The sequence below is a fragment of the Rhodnius prolixus genome, unplaced genomic scaffold (genome assembly GCF_049639745.1).
Source record: "Rhodnius prolixus isolate KJV_2025 unplaced genomic scaffold, Rpr scaffold_6, whole genome shotgun sequence".
In the NCBI taxonomy this organism is placed as follows: Eukaryota; Metazoa; Arthropoda; class Insecta; order Hemiptera; family Reduviidae; genus Rhodnius; species Rhodnius prolixus.
Window position 1 is genome coordinate 21044137 of NW_027411634.1, and position 20687 is coordinate 21064823.

General features: G+C 37.6%; 1 long non-coding RNA gene across 5 annotated transcripts in view; it reads right to left on the reverse strand.

Annotated features, from left to right (window-relative positions):
* Positions 1–295: 295 nt before the first annotated feature.
* LOC141460531 (uncharacterized) overlaps positions 296–20687 on the reverse strand; it is a 242198-nt gene continuing 221806 nt past the window's right edge. For all 5 annotated transcript variants that reach the window (XR_012462118.1, XR_012462117.1, XR_012462115.1 and 2 more), the window contains 2 exons: positions 8087–8214; positions 296–2698 (listed from right to left, as the gene is read on the reverse strand). This is a non-coding gene — a long non-coding RNA (uncharacterized lncRNA). The remainder of the gene's footprint in view (positions 2699–8086; positions 8215–20687) is intronic.

Genomic DNA, 20687 nt, shown 5'->3' on the forward strand with positions numbered 1-20687 from the left:
ACTCCAGAAATCATTGATAAAATCCATGATATGGTGATGGATGACAGAAGAGTGAAGGTGCGTGAGATTGCTAGTGCTGTGGGCATCTCGAATGAACGGGTACATAATATTTTGCATCAACATTTGGACATGACAAAGCTATCCGCAAGATGGGTGCCGCGATTGCTCACGCTTGACCAAAAACGAAATCGTGTGAAGTGTTGCAAGGACGGTTTGCAGCTGTTCCAGAAGAATCAGCAGGACTTTAAGCGTCGTTTCGTCACTGTGGATGAAACATGGATACATCACTACACTCCTGAGACCAAAGAACAATCTAAACAATGGGTTACCAAGGGGGAATCTGCGCCAAATAAGGCGAAGACCGTTCCTTCGGCCGGAAAGATTATGGTGACTGTCTTTTGGGATTCGCAAGGAATAATCCTCATCGACTATCTGGAAAAGGGTAAAACTATTACAGGTGCATATTATTCATCGTTATTGGACCGTTTGAAAACCGAGCTGCAAGAAAAACGCCCACGATTGGCCCACAAAAAAGTCCTTTTCCATCAATAATAATTTATGGTAAAATTATCATCATACTAAAAAAGTAAAGTAAAGTAATCGCCTATTTTTTCAGGCGGGGCTTAACGTCCAACTACCAATTAGGTGTCGTGGACGGAGGCGACTAGCAAACATACTTTACTGTAAATTTCTTTTATTAACCATTAAATAAAAACCAAGGCCTAAAGACCGGGAATCGAACCCAGTACCACACAATACATATTAGCTTCGCAGGTCTCGCCTCTAACCGCTCGGCTACCGTGGCGCCTTCATCATACTATCATCTATTATCAGAAAAATAGAACAAACCTTTCGGCAAGTTGACGATGGCTCGATTTGGTTTTTGCAAAATCTTCCCAACACATTTATTTTCTCTTCTAGAGTTAACCACTTTCGTTTGAGAGACATATCGGAAAAAATAATATTGTTCGTCCAAAGTGATATTGAAAAATGATTAAAATGATACAAGATGTATGGAGCTTATATAGGAAACTTTAGGGAAAACCCAGAAAAAAAAAAAAAAAAAACTTGAGAGGGGATAATTCTTTTGATCACCGCGTCACTCGAACTTTTAATAATAAGGTGGTCGTAAGTGGGAGGTGAAACATTTAATCCGTTCCCCAAAATCAATGTCCGCGGTCGCTATGTAGAGTGTCCGTTAGACGGAGGTTCTTTTATATAGAAAGTGTATAGGGGTAAAACGGGGAAATCCAAAAACTGTCCGTAAATAGAGGTGGTCGTTAGTGAGAGTGTCCTTTATGGGAGGCTCCACTGTACTTATAAATAAAATGGGTAATGTTCAAGGATAATATGTGATTAAAAAGGATCTCTTCTTCTGTGGATTTTTGTAAGAGGTCCAGGAATGGGGATAATTGCTATTTTTTTTATTTTTTGGTTATAGTTTGTTTCTACAAGGTGTCCATGGATTGTGTATAGACTACTGGATATGTAACCTGTCAACTGTAAAATTAATAAAAAATGCAAAAAAGTATTGTAGAGAAAGGAGTTCTCGTTCTAACGCAACAAAGAAGATTGAGGTATTCTTTAATGTTTCATACGAATGGTTTCACATTTTGAAAATGGCTTCCTGAATATCCTTTTCTGTAATTTTTATTACTTTATCGATCTTTTAGATGTGATGTAATGAATTTAATTTGCAATAGACAAATAAAATATTATTAAAACTATTTCTAGAATAAAGTAGAAATAATCAATCAAGTAAATTACGTTATTTCAGAGTACTCACCAAGCTTGTAAGCAAATTCAACATCTCCACCTCATCAAAACATGTTCCTCTGGCGTTCTCAAAAGCCAATCACGAAGTTTAGCAAAGCTAATCACTAATCCGCTTCTACGTAGCCCGTGTAAAGAGGTTTACGGAGTTAGGTTATAGTTTAGTTTTAATGAGAAAGCCTTGTCGAAACAAATTCTAAACGTTGTGCTTAATCAGTGATGGAACTTCAACTCACGAATCGCCCTGGAACTCTGATCCACATAATCTTATATTAGAAAGCGATAATCTATTTTGATGTTACAATATTTAGTTATATTCATAATTCATTATTTGCTATACATTTTTTTGTAGTAGGTACTTATTTATAATTCAACCATTTATCTTGTAATTATTGATCGAAAAAAACATTATTTAATCATATTATTAATGATTAATCAAAGTAATTGTTTGCACTGTTCGTGCATAATATTGTAAATTCAAAGAAACTTACTCGATAAATGTAACGTTTAGATATATTGAACCGCTACAATGTTGCAATGTATATCAAGCCTGTTCAGGAAGTTTGCGTGAATAGTTCGCTCCAAGATGATGATAAAGTAAGGAGTTATGGAGAGCTACTGTCACAAAGGACTGCATGTATTGTCTTAACTCTAAACTAACTATCATTTATTAGCACTCAGTTAAAACAGAAAGCTTTGTAGGAAATCTACATGAACAAAAAATTTTTTTATTTTATTTCTTGCATTGAATATAAACAACTTTGCTGTATGATGTAAATGAGATGATGTGTACATTTACATAACGGGAGAAACGAGAATGAACATCATTAGTCTGCCTAGTTGTCTTGGAGCCGACGGCGTCTTCAAGGAATGAACGATACTGTAGCCAAGAAAAGGTTTACTGCTAGAAGATTTTGTCAAAATTCTGTAAAGCAAGATTCAGAAACAAAATGAATATTTTGGCGTTTATAAATAGTTAACTTACTAACATAACACGAGAGGAGGCTCCTTTGAAGGCACAGTACATGCTGTACAAGCTGCGTAGTGCATTAATTGATAAATTAAGGAATAAGTTTGATCCTTTAAATGTAAGATATTGAACATTTAAATATGTGATAGATTTCCATTTTTTTTTGGTAATTAAACGCAACTATCCCAAAATTACCAAAAAAGTGTTAAACCTTCTTGTTTGTAACAGATGTAAAATTATTTTTTAGCCCTTTGGTCTAGGCTTGTGAACAACTAAAGCTCTTAACATTTGATTACTTATTTCCCGATATTAAGAAAAATACTAGCTTTACTGCCTTGGCAATATTTTCAGTAGAAAGGGGATGAAAAAATACATAAAAATGACCTATCGCGTGCTCTTCTTTGATAACAAGTTAAAAAGTTGAAATATGATTAATAAATACCAGATTTTTTAAATGGCCTAGCACCTTTAATTTTAAAGATATCGAATTGCGGTTTCCGGTTTCTTTCATAACTTTTTATACTCTTTAAAACTGTATATATCAAAATGGGGGTCAACTGCGAACCCTTACTTTTGAAAGCGCGTCTGCCGCGTACGCGATCAGAAATCTAAAATCAAGTCACGTATTCTGAAACTAGAAGTGATGGGCAACAAATTTTTCCTCTACCATTTTTTGCTCAGATCAACCGTTTAAGTTAAGTAAATTAAAAAAAGTTTTAAAATCTATTAATTTGTAATTGTGTTCATTTATATTGTAACACATATTAGCAGCAATTATATCTGCAAAATGTTAAAAATGTCGGTCGAAAGAGCACCACTAATCAATCAAAAAAATTAAATAAAATTCGATGAAATCTGATTTGCCTTAATCTTTCAGACTAGATAGAAGATAATGTCAGGATAAAAGGGCTATAAAATATCATTAAGTATTTATCAGGTTAAAAGAACTAAAAAAATATTCAGTTTTGTAAGATATAACGAGCTTGGCTCTTCTATTCACCAACAGAACTTGATATTCTGAGGGCTATCAGTGGTACCCGAAACTAAATCACCATTAAAATACGAGTTGTGGCTATTAAATAACGAGACTGATGCTGCTATTGTAGAACTATGCATGCGCCAAATCTTAACGACCGACAGCTGTGCAGCGTAAATCCTTCTCTTTCGATTGTAGCGTCTCACATGTTTGTAGAGAAATCTGTCCAGCCGGAACCGTCGTTTGTATAAGAGGTGTTAGTTTCGTTTTGCCGAAAACATGTGTAGACATGAAGTAGAGCAACGAATTGTGAAATTTCACATGAAATTGGGTAAAACCGCTACTGAAACTTATCTTTTATTAAAAGAAGTTTATGGCGATGAATGTTTATCACGTGCGCAAGTTTTTGAGTGGTTTAAGCGTTTCCAAGATGGCCGAGAGGACGTCGGAGATGATGACCGCCCGGGTCGCCCTTCCACGTCCAAAACAGATGAAAATATCGATTATAATTAATCAACATTACTACTGTGAAGTGCTTGCTCAACTCCGTGAAAGAGTAAGGAAAAAACGACCCGATTTGTGGAAGAACAAGTCACGGGGTTCTCCATCAAGACAACGCGGCCGGCTCACACTGCATTGTCTGTCAAGACCGTTTCCAGCCAAATACAACATCCCAGTTTTAGGCCCCATGTGACTTTCTTTCTGTTCCCCAAAGTCAAAGTCTGCATTTAAAGGGAACAGAATTTTAGTCCGTTGAAGCTGTGAAAGAAAAAGCGGCACGCGTCATGCAGGAGCTCACAGAAAAAGACTCCCAGCACTGTTTCGAACAATGGTAAATTCGCATGGAGCGTTGTAGGGATAGGGGAGGGGTGTATATTGAAGGTGATAATAACTAAATATGTATAAATTTAAAATAAAATGTTTTACTGCAATAGTCTCGTTATTTAATAGCCACACCTCGTAGACGTGCTCTGGCAATTGCCGAACTTTCTACTTTCATAATGTTAAACGATATAGAATACATTAGGTTTTATGATAAATTTTATTTAAACAACTTAGTTCAGAAAACTGTGTTTGCCATAGAGTGACCTGTTATAAAACTACTATTGCAAAACAAGTAGAATAGTTAATAGAGAACATTGAACGATGATTAATTGAAAATAAAAAAATCAATAAGTCGCATATTTCTTGACGTTCAGAGAATAATGAATAAAAACTCTTCAATAACAAGTGAATAAACAATTTCTTGAATTGTTTTTGAAAAGTCTGTAATTGATATTCTTCGGCCTTTACTCGACAACCTCATCCTCAGTGAACAGCATGGCTTCCATTCTGGTAGATCGACACTCACTAATTTGTTACTATTTGAGGACTATCTGCGGAGAGCCTTAGTTACTGCCAAGCAGGTCGATGCTGTATATCTCGATTTCGCCAAAGCTTTTGATCGTGTCAATCATTCCAAACTAATTCATAAACTATCCCATTGTGGAATTCATGGATCACTACTGGCCTGGTTTTACTCCTACCTCACCGCAAGACATCAATCTGTTAAATACAAATCACTAATGTCAGAAGAATTTCTTGTATCATCTGGTGCACCTCAAGGTTCTATTCTTGGCCCTTTTTTATTCAAAATTTTTATCAATGATATATCTACAATGTACTTTCTGCTTTTTGCGGACGACTTAAAGATTTATACTGCCATTAACTCTGCGGATGACTTTCTCCTCCTCCAAAACTCTCTCCATAGACTGAGTGTTTGGTGTGATGAAAATGATATGAGTCTAATCATCTCTAAATGTAAGGTAGTATCCTATCATCGTAGTCGGACGTGTACAAACTTCGATTATTCTCTTCATGCTTCAACTCTAAGTAGATCTAATGTTGTGAAGGACCTTGGTGTTACGTTTTGTGCTAACCTTTCATTCAACCTCCATATGAACTCCATAGTCACAAAGGCAAATAAAATGCTTGGCTTTATATCTAGATCTACTCGAAACTTTAAAGATGTCAGAACCATAATTATCCTTTACAAAGTAATGGTGCGACCTATTCTTGAGTACTGCTCTGCTTTATGGTCTCCTTATCAGAAAACTTACGTCAACAAACTTGAATCACTTCAAAGAAGATTCCTAAGATTGCTCTGGTATCGAGAGACAAAAGCCATGACGGAGGTACCGTACGATGACGTGATGGAATTTAATAATAATAATAATAATAATAAAGTGCCTTTATTCAAAATTTTACAGAATTACATATTTGTTTATTTAATTCGTAACAGACAAATACTCATGGTTGAAGAACCGTCTGAGGGTTGTCCCTACTTATTTTTACCCTTCTACATGATGAAAGCACAATGAATGAACTGTTAAATAAATACAACAAAACAAAGAAAAACAGAAACAATAAAAGAAAAAACAAAATAAAAAAATAATCTCACCACAGACAGAAGCAAAAAATAGAATACAGAAAACAAAATATTCTTAAATACAGTACACGATGTTATATAATAAATAATAATCAAAATTAAGGCCACTTAATATTTCATTTATTTACGGAATAGGGATACAGACACATTTAGGTGATACAGATACACATTAATAATAGATAAAACAGTTTAATAATTGAATTCCTTCACCAGTTCGTATCTATATGCCCATGCCGCTTTACAATAGCTTACCAAGCTTTTCCAACATTTGCCATTTAAATAGTCCATAAACTCCAGCTCATTTAAACAATCTTTCTTAAAATATATGGACCTAAACTCTCTTAATATTGGGCATACCGCTATAAAGTGAAACACGTTTTCTTCTCTGTTTTGTAAATTACACAGAGAACATAACTTGATTTCCTTGTTGAATACGTATTTATTGAGGTATAGCGACTCTCCCCTAACTTTAATTATCCACCCAATGGAGCGAGCATCCAAGTTATTGCAATGTACTAAATTGGGTTGTGGGTCCAACGTTTTATAAAGTATGTGATGCTGACTTTTTATGGCTAAAAGCTTGTATTTATTAAGTAGGCCATTCTTAATATTTTCCATTACTGAATTGACACTTATGTTAAATTTGATGAACTCAGTGAACGAGATGTTATAGGTATCACAGAGTTTTACCCAATCCTTATACAGAAACAATTTTCTCGCAATGATCTCGTTCATCAGTATATTTGGGTATCGATGCGCCGGTAGGGTAAGACATCTTTTTACATATTTTATGTGCAATTTTACTGTATACAGGAATGTGGGCAGTACATCAGTCTCGAGATATAGCACAAAGTCAGGTATATTACGCGGTAGGCTAAACGTTTTACGTGATGGAATTTACTGTTTTGAGTACTTTACAGTTTCGTAGACAAGCCACAGACTTAAATTTTATTTTCAAAATTCTAAATAATAATATTAACTGCCCTGAACTTTTATCATTGTTAAATTTTCACGTGCCAACAAACGGTACTAGACAAAGACAAGTGTTTTCTAAAGTGGGCCATGGTACCAATTATCGTAAGTTCAGTTATTTTCCAAGAGTTGCGGATCAAGTTAATCATCTACCCGCTGATTTTGATAAATTCAACACCAACATGATCGAGTTGAAACATTTGTTAAATAGCTGATTTTGCGGTGATTGGTACTGGGGAAAACTTACCCCTTATTATTAAGATTTATTAATTGAGTAAAGTTTCTATTTTTAAAGTATATTTTATAGTACATATTGTGAAGTATTTTTATCTATTAAGTAAATTATGTGTATATATTATTTCCATTTTATTTTTATTTCTATTCTACGATATATATATGTATAAATGTATGATATATGTATATTCTATAATTATTATATATTGAGTTATTATTAAATGTTATTTTAAATTATATTTCTTTGTAACTGGGTGATTGCCCGTCTTGTAAATAAATAAATAAATAAATATTGCTAGGAACTAGTTTAAACGTTAAAAACAGTATATTGTGAACAATTTTGTTAAATGATAGTGTGAAAGCTTAGAGGGGCCTCCATTTTGCTCATCTACTAAGTGAAGGTAATTTAGCGTCCTAATTACGAGCTCAGAGCTTCTACATCTCCCACCAATGAACAAAGCTTTAAACAATTTGTCTGATTACATGTCACTGCAGCTTTTCACAAGCTTAGTTAAATTGGATGTAAAGGCTCGCTATGGATACCGGCTAAATATAACCTATCTGAAGTATCTTTATTAAATATATAAATTTTATGCTTTATAAATAAAAATTGAAGCATTATTTACAATAAATGGATAATCCATGGTTATAAAAAGAAAATAATGAATTACCGAGTAATCAGTAATAAGTTAATAATATTAATTGATGAAAATGAATTGCAATCACAGCTTACCCAGATGTTCTCCATCCTAGAAGAGAAAGATGTCCAGAGACCGTCAGGGAATTGAGAAATCAGCTGGCGCCAATGGTCTTATTAGTTGTCGATATTATTAATTAATAATGGGTTGTAATTTTCATCCTCTGTAAATTAAATTAAAATTCAACTTGATCAATGATTGAAGGGTGTTCAATTAATGAATTAATTCAATTTTTAATGGATTAAACAAATATTTTTATACATAATTTATGTTACAAAATAATGATTCTCGTAACAATTGTAACACTCTTGAACAGAAAGAAAATTTGTGTAACGTAGTCAGATATAAATGGACTCTGATACGATTTCAGTTAATTCAGGCTGATAATTTTATTCATAAATGCATATGTAAAAAAACCTAATTAACTCAGCTGCAGCTGCTTTTATCAATTTTTTAAATTTAATTAAACAACAATATCCGATAAATGTCTAGGATTACCTTTGACCACTGTTATCTTTATTTGTCTTTGGAATTGGAAAAAAGTTTCATAAAATTGCCATTTTAGACAGAATATTTAGTTATTATCACCTTCAATATACACCCCTCCCCTATCTCTATCCCAATTTACAATTGTTCGAAACCTTGCTGGAAGTCATTTTCTGAGAGCTCCTGCATGACGCGTGCCGCTATTGCTTTCACAGCTTCAACGGACTAAAATTCTGTTCCCTTTAAATGCAGATTTGACTTTGGGGAACAGATAAAAGTCAGGTAAGGCGAATAAGGCGGATGGCCTAAAACTGGGATGTTGTACTTGGCTAGAAACTGTTCTTGACAGCCAATGCAGTGTAAGCCGGCGCGTTGTCTTGATGGAGAACCCATGTGACTTGTTCTTCCACACAAATCGGGTCGTTTTTTTTCCTTACTCTTTCACGGAGTTGAGCGAGCACCTCACGGTAGTAACGTTGATCAATTATAATCGTTATTTTCATCCGTTTTGGACGTGGAAGGGCGATCCGGGCGGTCATCATCTCCGACGTCTTCTCGGCCATCTTGGAAACGCTTGAACCACTCAAAAACTTGCGCATGTGATAAACATTCATCGCCATAAACTTCTTTTTAATAAAAGATAAGTTTCAGTAGCGGTTTATCAAGTTTTGATGTGAAATTTCACGACAAATCTTTGCTCTACTACATGTGTAGTATCATGTTTTCGGCAAAACGAAACGTAACACCTCTTACACGAACGACGGTTCCGGTCAGACAGATTTCACTACAAATAAGTGAGACGCTGCAATCGAAAGAGAAGGCTTTACGCTGCACAGCTGTCGGTAGTTAGGATTTGGCGTATGCTTAGTTCTTCTGTAGCAGTATTAGTCTCGTTATTTAATAGAGTGGGAGTCGAGTAGTTTCTAGTTCCTTACAATATTAAAATAATTTATTTTCTAACTTTATTCGCATTACTTAATTCTTCTCCAAAAGGGCCTCATGAGATCTACGAGATCTCATACGTATATTTCACTTCATTGCAGACAAGTGAAATGATTGAAAAAGCTTATTTAACAACAAATAAGCATAATCATTAATTTGAAACAAAAATTAATGCAAAATATAATAATTTTAGAAAATGAATAGTTTCTTGGTGGACTTATTTCATGTAAAAACACTTACTTAAATTTGTGACAAAAGGATCTTGGATCTGTCTTGGATCAGTCTGAAGAGTAAAACATTTTACACAGTACTAAAGCTCACTTTGAAGCATTACTGTTTTATAGCACTAAAATATGATAGCTAACTTGGACAATTCTCGGACAGTATAAACATCTATTAAACTTCCATTAGCAAGTCTTGCCATTGTTTATTCTTCACAACAATGGAAACCTACCTCTAACAAGGGCAAAATATTTTACCAACACCCAAAGTTTCCAATATTGTACCCAATTTTTGGAATATCCACAATTTAAATGAAATTCTTTCTCATATTATAATTAAGAAAATACGATAATTTCTTTAAATAACTTATTACTTAGAGTGCACATGCGCATATTACAACTTTGTACAAGATTCACTGAAAAAAAACGCAGATAATTTTGGATAGCAATTAAGGAACATGATCTTTTCAAGTACTGAACCCATCAAAAAACCATTCGAAATGAAAAGCTAACATGTAAGCACTTTATTTTGATTCTGCGCTTTAATTTTTCGCAGAATCAAGTCGAAAGTTTTTGGAAAAAATTAGAAACTTGCTATTTCTTATGTTTGGGCCACAAAGTGAAATACTTGATATTATTATTTTGGAATATAAATTAGCTTATTTAAAAGGAAATTTAACCTTCTTTCTAATGAGCTTATTGAAATTGCTGTAGCTTTAATAGTTTGAGAAATATAGACAAATGTTTGCTAAAAAGTAGTAGTACCTTGAAAAAAACATAAAATTAAAAATATCTACAAAACTGAGCCGAATCGAGGCATAGTTTATATGGAATTTTTTGTTGCAAATGATGCCCAAAATCACCTCCCGAAGTTACAGTAGTCTTAATGCTGAACACCCTATATATTCCCAGGCCCCAGAATCCTGTTGACGGCCCTGAATGTACCTAATTTTTTTTTTAGGGTTTCCTTTTTTGGAACTTTATAGAGTTGGCAACCCTAAATGTAAATGACTGTGGGAATGCATAGAAGTACTTGTTCACAACATGCAAGTGCTACTTACTTTACGATGATTAAAAGGTGTTTCTTAGGTTCTGTACCAAATGTTTATTTTATTAAAAAAAAAGAAATAGAAAATTAGAGGTTTATGAAGTCTATTCTATTCAGCAGTTAGATCATTGTAATAGGTAAATTAATTTTAGAGTAGTTTTGGCAAAAGAGGGATTAGATAGCGGTAATAGTTTGAAGAGGCAGCACTAGGGTCAAAATAAGCATCTTGCAAAGATCTGTTTATAACACTTGCTTATTAAGCTTGGATTGTAGATTGTAGATTATGTTTGAAATCTCTTGAAAGTGGTCAGTTCAAGAGGGCTAGTTACTAATAATCAAGATCCAAACGGTTAGCAGTATCCTATTATCTTCTAATTAGGGTAAATTATCAAAGTTACATTTGTTAATAAATCATTCTATATTCTATTAGTGCCTTTGTCTTAGCAAATTTTAGTCTTACTTCATTACGTTCGATCTTAGAAGATTCTGAAGTTTGAAATAATTCTGCTGATCTGTACGCAATACGAATACCTTTAGCTAATGAAGCACACTGTGATAAATCGATCCGTGAGTCATTTGCATATTTCAGATGAGTACAATTCATCCACTTGTGCAACGTTACCTTAGTTAAATAGCAAACAGCAAACAGGGAAATTGAGTGAGAAATAAATATAGAGTAAAACTAAAAACTGAAACCATTATTAGCCAATCAATAAATCGAAAAGGAATATTTTACCATAATAAATAAGTTTGAAGAATGATTCCCGCTGTTTAACTAACCTAAACGTTAAATTGTGGTGTAATGTGTGAACTGTAAGCCAGAAACGTTTGTATGAATTTCTTTCACCATTACTACGTCAAATAAGTATAACCTTTGTTAAACCTTTTTTTAACAACTGATTGATTGCTTTCAGTATTTAAACGTTGCTTTTTGTTTTTAAAATAACTGATATTTCAGCTTTATCCCGGCTTGTTATTGTTTTGAGAATTATTGTTTTCTTATTGTCTTTATTACGTTTTAAGGTTTAGAACATTTATATCAGTCACTTTTAAGATATGTGGTCTTTATGGAGAAAATGGCAGAAACATAACGAAAAAAGATTAAGTTATTAGTTGCATTCAAGATCAACTGATTTCCCTTTTAACTTTGAAATCATTCATTTGGTTCCTTATAAGTAGGGAACGGATTCGTATGTATTTACATATTTTTTTCTAGGCAATTTACAGACGTTTTTCAACTAGAAGTATTCATACTGACACTTTTTAAGCCGTTTGAGTCTACTTTTATTTCACATATTTCCACATATTTGGATGTTATCGCATATTTATACATATTTGATTAAAATAAATAAATATTTCTACATATTTAATCAAAATATGTACATATTTTTTCATATTTTTCATTTTGGGCATATTTTCATAATTGGGAGGTGGTTGCCAGGAACTGTGAACCACAGACTGTAGGGCTGTGAATCACAGTGGTTAAAAAAGTGTTCTTAAAAGCACCAAGTCGCATTAAAATGCTAAAAGATCTCTATCCAGACTTGTGCCTTCCACCAGAACCAATATTGACAAGATAGGGTACTTAGCTGGAAGCAGCTCAGTATTACTATGAAAACTACAATAAAATCAAGAATGTCCTTTCACATCTCGAAGACGAAGCAGTAGCGATAAATACAGCCAAGTCTTTATTCGAGAAACCTAATTTAAGGAACGACCTTGCATTCATTTCTGACAATTGCGTATTTCTTGCACAAGCCATTACCCAACTTGAGTCCCAAAATGTTTGACTGACAGAAAACGTGTCCAACGTTAAAAAAGTCATCGAAAAGGTGGAAGGAATACCTGGGAGTAAGGGAGATCTGATCAGATCAAAACTGGTAGAAGTACTGAGCAAGAACAAAGGGTGGGAGACCATCTGCCAGATTTCTGATATTATCAGTGGAACAGAAGTCACCTCAGAACATCGTGTACCCTTTACAACCAACGAGATAACTTCTTTCAGCAAGGCACCTATCTGTAGATGTTGAACGATCTTTTAGTCGTTACAAGTCCATCTTACACCCAGATCGTCGTCACTTTACGTTCCAACATTTGAAATTTCAAGTGGTTGCCAACAATTTCGAAGAGTGAAGTTTTCAAAATTGAAAATTTAACACATCTTTTTATAAATAGTAAAAATGTTCTTTGTTGTATAAATCATAATAACTTGTAAAAACAAATTATTTTGTTCCTAATAAATTGTTATAAATTGTAAAAATGTTCTTTTCTTGTATAAATAATTATAACTACCCCCCCCCCCCAAATTCCATTTTCATAAAAAAAATGTCCATTTTACTTAAATATTCCAGAAAATATTTTAAGAAAATCACATATTTTCCACATAATTGACGAAAATAAATGCATATTTTAGTTAAATATTTGGCATTTTTAAATACATAAAAATCCGTTCCTTACTTATAAGTATTAGATTCTTATATCTAACTTAATACAATGAAATGACATTTTTGAGGCATTCCTAACATCTTTCTTCTGTTTAGAACCTGCATAAAATGCAGAAATACGAGGAGTTGGCTGAAAAGTAATGCATACAAGCTTGCCGAGCGCGAACGAAGAGCTTCAAAAAGCGCGCGAGGTGGCATTTGGAAGTCACATTTCCCCTTATAACGTATGCTCAGTTTGAACTCGCTGCGTTCAGCCAGTATCGTATTGTTAGACGCCGAAGTATGGAGACATGTACTGGTGCTATGTCACTGCGAGATAAACAGCGTGCTGTTATCGGACTTTCTTTTTGAATATTGTGACAGGGGACGAATCATGGGTCCATCATTACGACACCCAGAAGAGAAAAGGCAGAGCACTGAATATCGGACATGCGTCTTCACCTCGGCCGAAAAAGTTCAAAACCCAACCGTCCGCAACAAAAAAAATTCTTCTGTCTGTGTTTTGGGATGCCCACCAAGTTTATGTGACCGATTTTCCTGGATCCAAGGAGCAACGGTAAATTCTTCTCGGTACGTAAAGACTCTAAGAAACCTCCGAAGTCGAGATTGTCGTGTTAGAGGCAGCTAGGCACCAATAATCTTGCAACAAGACAACGCTCGTCCTCACACCTCGCGCGAAACTGCAGAGGCTCTGGAAAAACTGAAGTTTGAACCAATTCCACACCCTACTTCTTCCCCCTGGATCTTGCCCCGGCAATTTTTATTTGTTTCCTCTATTCAAGAGAGACCTCAAGGGTAATTAGTACTTCTCAAACGATGAGGTGAAGGCAGCTGTCAAGTCCTGGATTCAAGAAAAGTCAAAAGAATTCTTCAGTGACTTGTTTCACGTTGGGAGAAATATACTAGCGTTAATGGTGACTACATTGAAAAGTAATACATAATTGTGAAGCTCAAGAATTGCACTTTAATATACTTTCTGTCCGAACTTGATGACTCTTTTCTCTCTCCCTCTCCTAGCATGTGTGCATTACTTTTCAGTCAACCCTCGTAGGTTTCAAAGTAACAGGCTTCATGTATTATCACTCTTTGAAATATACTCGTATGCTAAGTGTGCAATGACGCACATCATTTCTTTGATTTTTAAATATTTCTATAGATTCATTTCCATCAGATAACTAAGTTTTTTTTGTATTATTTTTTCTTAGGCCTCTCAAAAACTGAACTTATTGGCGCCTAGTGCTTTATTTAGTGTATTGCCAGCGTCCTGACAGTGTTCTCTGTCATACTGTTCATCACGAGATAACTATAACAAGCTGCTAGGAAGAGAAAATCTAAGGGTTAGCAGCAAGATTCGAACCAGAGATTTTTTTAAATTTTTTAAAATAATATTAAAGTAGCTTAAATCAGAACTAAATACCTAAACGGTTTTAAAAAATACATACACTAATTTTCTTGCCATTTAATACTGGGTGAAGGCGGAACTGTACATGGATAGCATGGTGAGTATTTATACTGAAAGGACAGAGGTCGCATTGATTCCTCTTCATGTCTTTCTAAACCAGGGATGCAAGAAAAGTTCAGTTAAATAATAGGATATTATTATTATTCAGATATTTTTTATATTTTTATTACTCATGGATTAAGATATTCATTAAGCTTGATAGAAAATATCTCTTTTGTTTTCGTTTTATTGAGTATATTTTGTTATGTATTCCGTGTTCGATTTTCTGTTTGTTTTGTTATATTTATCCTGGAGGGAAAGGGGGAAGGGGCAGAAGACCTCCAGAGTGGTAAACCAGCCAGGTGGGCAAGGTATAATTCCTTCGACCTCCTCGGATGGGGCAGGCATTGGGAAGGAGGCGAGAGTCGTTAGTTCTCTCCCTCCAGAAACAAGTCAGACCCCTAAGAGGCCTAGGTCGGAGGTCAGTACTCCAAGTTCGGCATCGGGGAAGGCGGTGGCACAGGGTAGCAAGAGGGTGAAACTCCCAGAGGAAGGGCCTACGGGCTCTTTCAGGGACGCTCTCTGCGCTCAAAAGATGGCCATCGTTCTTGACTCCTATCCGAATGACTTTTTGTCGGAGGAGCAAGCGGATCTTCTTCAGCAGAAATTGGTGGAGGAGATCTGTAGTGAGAAATGTACTGGCAGCATCGGACCCCGGTTTCGGAGCTGCTTTCTCTCCAAAGGTGCACTCATTCTCGCTTGCGAGGGTGAGGATGCGAGACTTTGGTTAGAGAGGGTGGTTCCGGAGCTCCGGTTGGGTGAGGGAGCTAAGCTGAGGGTGGGTCCTGCCAGAGATATCGTGAGGGCGGCTAAGGTGGCTATGTGGGTACCTGGCGCTCTCAAGAATACCACTCCGTCCGTTATTTTGGACAAGCTGCTCGTTCAAAACGAGGGCTTGGATATAGCGGAATGGAGGCTCCTAAATAGGAAAATCGAGCCCAAGGGTCAAACTCTTGTGTTCGAAATATCGGAACAGGCCCTGAGTAGGTTGAAGGGGACTAACTTCGAGGTTTTTCTAGGACTCGAAGTGGTCAGACTCAGGGTAGTTTCGAAGACTTCTACTAGTGCTGCAGCTCATGACCCCCCTGAATCGATGGAGGTTGCTTCAGGTGAACCTCCATCACAGTAGAGGGGCGTCTGCAGCTCTAGTAAAATTCATCAAGGAGGAAGATATCGCCATTGTCCTCATCCAGGAACCCTGGCTGGTACGGGGGCGAATTGCAGGACTTGGCGAAGCGAAAGGTAAGATTTATTATGACCATAACCTTGACAATCCCAGGACATGTATTTTTGTTAGGGAAAACATTACTTCTTTACTGCTAATGGAATTTTGTTTCAGAGACCAGACCGCAATAAAGGTGAAGCTACATGTGGATAAGGAGGCCAGGGAGATTGTCGTGGCCTCGACCTACCTTCCATATGACTCTACAGTCCCTCCCCCATCGGAGGAGATGCAGTATCTGACCAACCGGTGTAGGGAGAGAGGACTGCAACTACTGATTGGGTGTGATGCTAATTCCCATAACGAGGTATGGGGTAGCTCAGGAACCAATCAGAGAGGTAAGTATCTTCTGGACTTCATTAGTGCGAATAATTTGCATGTTATAAATGAGGGAGAAGAACCCACCTTCCACAACTCTATTCGTAGGGAAGTGATCGACCTAACTTTGGGAACTAATTTTGTATCGACCCTTGTTAGGAACTGGCATGTGTCGGGGGTCCCCTCACTTTCGGATCACATGTACATTAGGTTCGACATTGGGTTTGACTGTAAGGAGGTGGTTACTTACAGAAACCCTAGGAGAACAGACTGGGACTCGTTTAGACGGGATCTCAGCGCAAACATTGGTACAGTCAACAATAACTTTAGGACCCGGATGGACATTGATGAAGCTGCTGAGAGACTTCAGGGCGTCATCAAGGAGGCCTTCTGGGAGAATTGTGCGGAGACAGTGATAACATCTAACAGGAAAGTAGGCTGGTGGAATAACCAGCTGAAGGAGCTCCGCAGTAAAGTTAGGAAACTGTTCAATGTAGCTAAAAGAAGGGGTACATGGAAGGAGTACCGTGAGGCCCTAACTTCTTACAACATAGCCATTAGAAAGGCTAAAAGAGATGCTTGGAGGAAGCTCTGTGAAGAGGTAGAGATGACCTCGGAGGGGGCTAGGCTCCATCGCATAATATCAAAAAGTCCAGGGGGTGCCCTGGGTACCATCAGGAACGAGGAAGGGATTTTTACCAAATCGGGGAGAGACACATTGGAGTGTCTCATGAGAACTCATTTTCCCGATTCGAAGGTAATTGAGTCAGGACAGCATGGTGAGGATACTCTGGGACCCGATAGGTGTCGGGGGACCAGGGAAACCTGGGCCGTGGCTAAATACTGCATTACCTACAATAAGGTGGCCTGGGCTGTAAATTATTTTAAGCCCTATAAATCCCCGGGTCCTGATGGCATTTTCCCTGCCCTTTTGCAGCAGGGGAAAGATTTAATTACTCCTATTTTATGCAGGATAATGAGGGCATGCTTGGCACTCAACCATGTCCCTAGGGCATGGAGGCCTGTAAAAATTATCTTTATTCCAAAGCCTGGGAAGAGAACTCATACCCAGGCGAAGGAATTTAGACCAATTAGTCTAACATCGTTCATGTTGAAGGTGCTAGAAAAACTGATTGACATGTATATTAAGGAGGTGGCTTTAAAGCAACGGCCTCTGCATGCCAATCAGCATGCCTACCAAACAGGCAAATCTTGCGAGACAGCCCTCCATTGTCTGGTTAAGGAGTTGGAGGCTTCGGTATTTTGCAAGGAGACAGCTGTGGGCGTGTTTCTGGATATTGAGGGTGCCTTCAGTAACACTACCTACAGTTCAATTGCCTTGGCGATGGATAGACATGGCGTAGAGTCCACTGTTTCAAGATGGATCTGTAACATGCTATCGTCAAGGAGAATCACAGCGACCCTTTTTGGGGAATCGCTGGAGTTAACGACAGTTAGGGGGTGCCCTCAGGGGGGGGTTCTATCCCCGCTCCTTTGGTGTATGGTCGTAGATGAGTTACTTGAGGTGCTAGACCTTCGTGGGTTCTCGGTCCTTGGCTATGCAGATGATATTTCTGTAGTGGTCAGGGGTAGACATGAGACAATCGTGGCTGAACTCATGCAGGAAGCTCTCAAGGTTATAGAAAATTGGTGTAGAAGGGTAGAGCTTTCAGTGAACCCTTCTAAAACTACTCTGGTCCCCTTTACAAGGAGAAGGGATAAGGAGAGCTACAAAAACCTTCGATTTTTTGGTAAAACTCTGGATGTGTCGGGTGAGGTCAAGTATTTGGGCATTGTCCTGGATACCAGACTCACTTGGAAGGCGCAGATTGAGAGAGTTACATTAAGGGCTAAACAGGCCCTTTGTGGAATAACTAGAACCTGTGGGAAGACATGGGGTCTTAGCCCAAAGATGACCCACTGGCTCTATACACGTACAGTCATACCTATCATCACCTACGGTTCAGTGGTGTGGTGGAGGAAGACTGAACAACAGACGGCAATTAAGGCTCTAGCAAGGGTGCAGAGACTGGCCTGTCTGATGATCACGGGGGCCTTTAGTAGCACCCCTACTGCGGCGCTGGAGGTACTTCTGGGGTTGGCTCCGCTTCAATATGTTATTCAGGCGGAGGCAAGGGCCAGTGCGTACAGAATGGCGAGCAATGGGCAATGGAGGCGTATAAGTTCCTGCATTGGCCATATGATTATTTCAGATAAGGTCGACCCTGGGCCGGTTATTGACATGGCAGGGGACAGTATCTGTCCTAAATACAGTTTCGAGACTCCTTTTCAGGTGTGTATTAAACCGAGGACTGAATGGAGGGTAAACTGGACGGATCAGTACCGGAAGGGAGGCATTTGGTTTACCGATGGCTCCAAGATGGACTGTGGGACTGGGTCTGGAGTGTGTGGGGTTAAACCCGAGGTACTCATTGAGAGATCTCTTGGGAGATACGCCACAGTCTTCCAGGCCGAGGTTTTTGCTATTAAAATATGTGCTGAGGAAAACCTGCGGATGGAACCTAGAAATAGGGAGATTCGCATCTTTTCGGACAGCCAGGCTGCACTGAAGGCTCTCGTATCCTTCAGAATCACCTCTTCCCTGGTCTGGGAATGCAGGAAGGCCCTAGAACTACTGGCGCGGCACAACAAAGTTCGGTTGGAATGGGTGCCGGGTCATGTGGGTATTGAAGGGAATGAAAAAGCTGATTATCTGGCCAGGAATGGGGCTAACACTCCTTTCATCGGTCCAGAGCCTGTCCTGGGGATCACCAGGGGTTCGGTTCGCGCGGCTCTCAGAGATTGGATCTGGAGGGAGCACGAAAAGAACTGGGTGATGTGTCCTGGGGTTAAACACAGCAAGACTTTGATGCCTTGGCTGTGTAAGCAAAGATCCAAAGAGACCCTGTGTTTGGGCAGAAATCAGATTACTCTGATTACAGGCCTATTCACGGGGCACGGTAGGTTCAAGAAGCATCTGCGCAAGGTGGGGCTTATCAGCTCGGAGCCGTTGTGCAGATTATGTCAGGAAGAGGAGGAAACGGCCTCTCACCTGTTGTTCGATTGCGTTGCAATCGAAAGTTTGCGCTATGAAACCTTTGGAACGTTGAGGCCGAAGGAGATAGTAGCGCAAAAACAACTAGTAGGGAAAGTCCTTGACCTCTTTAGGAGGGGAGGGTTCGCCTACTAGAACTAAGAAGGGACTGGCACAATAAGTCTTCTGTGGCTGCGGTGCCTTGGGGTATAGGTCCCGTCCCATCTACCATCTAATCATCTAATCTATATTTATCCTTGAACAAAATATAAATTTCAGGGGTATGTGAGGTTCGAGTGAAATTTCTCTAGGGATACAGGGCGAAAAAAAGGTATGGAACCATTGTTCTAAAATTTATCAAAAAAATATTTGCCAAAATTGAAAGAAAACAGTGCATTATAATTTTTACTCAAACAATACAAAAATCCTTATTCATATAACACGTATAGCACCAGTTAGTGCGTCTGTATTGAAATAAACAAGCTGTGATTTCATTGGTTTAAAAGCAATAAATTTCATTTTCAATATACAGGGTGTCCCAAGGTATATGGATAGCGACTTTTTCTCGGAAACTAAGATAGCTATATCACCCATCAGGCATGTAAAGAGATATCTCGGTAGGCAATTCGATGGGCGTGTTATATCGACACGAGGGGAATTCAGTGTCCACCTCTCTCACCGGACTTGACATCTATGGACTATTTCCTTTGGGGATACCTGAAAAACTAGGTGATTATTCATAACTTTTTTCTTTCTTTCCTTATTTCTGCTTACCTAAAAGCATTTCTAAATCTAGGTGTATCAGAATCAAGCCGGAATTGCATCTGTAGATGAACTAAAGCAGAAAATAATAGATGCCTGTAACTCGGTTAAATTCGAATCTATTTCTTTGGCAGTTAGGGACAATTGGCAGGAAAGAGCATGTCTATGCATCTCTAATGGTGGAGGCCAGTTCGAGCATGATCTGTAACATTAATGAGGAGTAAAATTTATAACAAAATAGTACTTTGCTTCTTATTCAATCAAAAAAACTGTTATAATATTATCATTTTGAAATTTCTTATAAGAATCATGTTTTCATTCATAACTTGTAAAATATCGCTCACAGAAAAAAACCGTTCGAGTAAATTTTTCTTTAAAAAAATAGAGGAATCTATTTCTGAAATACGAGGGTCGTTTGAAAAGTCCGTGCAAAATCAGAGAGATAGCACTACTGGCGCGTATCGAGGTTATGTTTAGTTAGTAGCATCTCTTGGAAGAACACACACCAAGTTTCAGCCAGATCGGTCTATTTCTTTGTGTTTCGCATTCGTTTGAATCGAGGAAGTTGAGTGATTTTCAAAAAATGGACGAAAAAGAATTTCGTGTGTTGATTAAACACTACTTTATGAAAGGCAAAACGCCTCAGGAGACTAAAGAG